General features: G+C 40.6%; 1 pseudogene across 1 annotated transcript in view; it reads right to left on the bottom strand.

The window, feature by feature from the left end:
- Positions 1–2,500, bottom strand: part of LOC119568799 — a 12,101-nt pseudogene that overhangs the window by 7,831 nt on the left and 1,770 nt on the right. The window contains exons 2-3 of the transcript XR_005228162.1: positions 1,122–2,500; positions 462–892 (exon numbers count right to left, since the gene is read on the bottom strand). The exon at positions 1,122–2,500 is cut by the window's right edge and continues 142 nt beyond it. The product of XR_005228162.1 is annotated as a hemocyanin C chain-like (transcript). The remainder of the gene's footprint in view (positions 1–461; positions 893–1,121) is intronic.

Below are 2,500 nucleotides of genomic sequence, written 5' to 3'. Positions count from 1 at the left end.
TCTTTGAATATGACGAATCCTATGCCATCTTTAGGTAAATTATGGAAACACAAGCCAAGTTGTCAGTGTATGGCATGCTTCTAGTCGTGAAATGTATTATATTGAATTTACTAATTAGGATAAAAAAAACAAAAAAAACAACAACCTTAAATGATGTTTCACTAAATGAATAAATTAAATACATCTACTTCAACTTTATTTACTGTCATTATGGTTCTCAACAATACATAGATCTGAAAAAAGGTAGACAACCACTGTGTAGATTTCATATTGACTTGACCTTCTGATACATTTTCATAGCGCTATACTAAGCATCAGGGAAAAGGAAATGTCTTGATTACAATTTTTTTTATTGCTCTTCGTACAGAAATCATGTCTCCTTATTAATAGCAAAGCAAAAATCATATCTTAGAATTCTGTTGGTAACACCCAGTGATGGTGAGTATGTATAAAGCTTCCTATTGATGTTGAATATATTCGCCATGATTGAAGACCTTAACTTGGATGTGACCGAAGTTGGGCAGATCTTCGAATACACGTTCGTCGGGAACCTTGCGATCCAGAGGGTAGCCATGTGGGCGATTGTCAGGGTACTTTCCATGGGAACCGTAGTGATTGAATTCGGTATTTTCGTGGAGGCCATCCACTGCTGCATCGGCTGCGCCATCAGTCACGGCTACAACAAGATCGAATTCTAGACCCTGTTCATTACCCTTAGGGAGAAGGAATCGATTAGGAATACCAGTTGCACTCTCGAAATCTGTAAGTCCGGAGTCTGCACCAGCTAAGGCTTCTTTGGTCTTCTCGAAGAGAGTTGCGAAGCTAGGTACATCAGGCACAGTGACAGCAGATTCCGAGGATTTACGTTCGAAATGGTGTGTTCCAGCAGGCACTGTAAAAATGATATGAAGTCAAGGAGATATATATTATATTCATATATATGAATATATGTATACATATATCAAAAAATAAAAATGTGTATAAAATTTGAAGTTGTAATATTGAACAGACCATACTGCTTACTCGACTTTAAGTCTGAACAAGTGAAAATTCATAAAATATTTGACCATATGAATAACGATAAAGTATTAAAGGAGCAAAGCAAACCATAAAGTACTCACACTTGACCCAGAACTTATCCAGTTCAATAGCATTCCAACGGCCTTCGTCGAAGGTGAATTCAATACCATGTTTGTCTAGGTGAGGCCAGGCAAAAATGCGAACGGGTAGCTAGAACTTCCTGGCCCTTTTTATTGCTAACATCAATCTTAATTTTAAAGTCCTTATGGTTCAGACGAGGCACGTAAGTAGAAATTCTACATCTGCAATTTGTTCAGTGTCATCAACAGCGTTAATGAGATTGTATTCGAAATCCTCAAAGAAGGTCTCTAGTTCGCCTTCAATTGCTACATTGTCTACACTTACACCGGCAAATGTTAGTTCTTCCACGGTGTATGGAGGGAGACTGTCCTTGTTTTCCCTTTGAAGATGTTATCCATGTATTTATGAAGCCTAAAGAAGCTAGGATCACGGGTGGCAGTTTCAAAGTGTTCCAGCACACCGGGGGGTAAATCATATTTTCCATGTGGATCACTCTGTCGACCAAGTACAATGTGAGCAGTATTGTGCAAGGCCATAGTACGCACATTAGGGCTGTACAAAGATGATTCAAAAAACATCTCCAAGAACGTCAATGCCACGCTCATCATGATATCAATATGATTACCAGCCCTGTCGACGATATAACCATGTGCAATAGCATCGCGGATTCGGCTCTCTACAATAAAGCAAGTCTCGAATACGAGCAACACCATCCACATCTTCGAAGTTCACATTATCTGGACGAGAGGGGAAATTTGTCCTCCATACTTGTAAGTGGTGTGGGGAGCAAAACCTTGTACGATTGGCTTCTCCAGTGAAGTTCGTCGACGGGATCCAAGTAATTGGAGAGACGTTCAGCATCAAAGCGAACGGTGAGTTGATGATGTACCCAGAAGAAATTCTCTCCTTTACGATCCAGATGATGGCTGTATTTGTCGTCCCACCAGAATGGGAATTCCATATGCCCGGTGACGTGATGAGTGTTCATTCCAATGTCCTACCGAAATAGGCTACTCTTTGTTCAGGATTCTTCTTAGTTCCAGTGAAGCTAGACTTAAATTTACCAGGTTTTGTGTCTGCTTGGCACGATAAGCTGCTTCAATGACTTCGCTGTGGTGAAGAGATGTGGCGTGACTTCATAGAGTGGAGGAAGTACAACGTGTTTAGACAGAGGTGAGTGGATGACCGCAACATACAAGGCATAAACAAATTCTCCCTCATTCATAATTTGGCGGAAGTAGGCAGCATTGCTGACAAATGTATCCCAATCCTTGCAGTGAATGAGAACATCAAAGAGCATAAGTGCTTCTTCGCGTGCCTAGGATTGAAGAGAGAGAACCAATGCCTTTGTTGAAGAAGCCTGTTATCCTTCAGGTCTCTCATAAGTGTCTGTACTGCT

Source organism: Penaeus monodon, unplaced genomic scaffold, assembly GCF_015228065.2.
Source record: "Penaeus monodon isolate SGIC_2016 unplaced genomic scaffold, NSTDA_Pmon_1 PmonScaffold_1086, whole genome shotgun sequence".
Classification (NCBI taxonomy): Eukaryota; Metazoa; Arthropoda; class Malacostraca; order Decapoda; family Penaeidae; genus Penaeus; species Penaeus monodon.
Note: the sequence above shows the minus strand (reverse complement) of the source record. Positions and strands in the feature narration are given on the sequence as shown.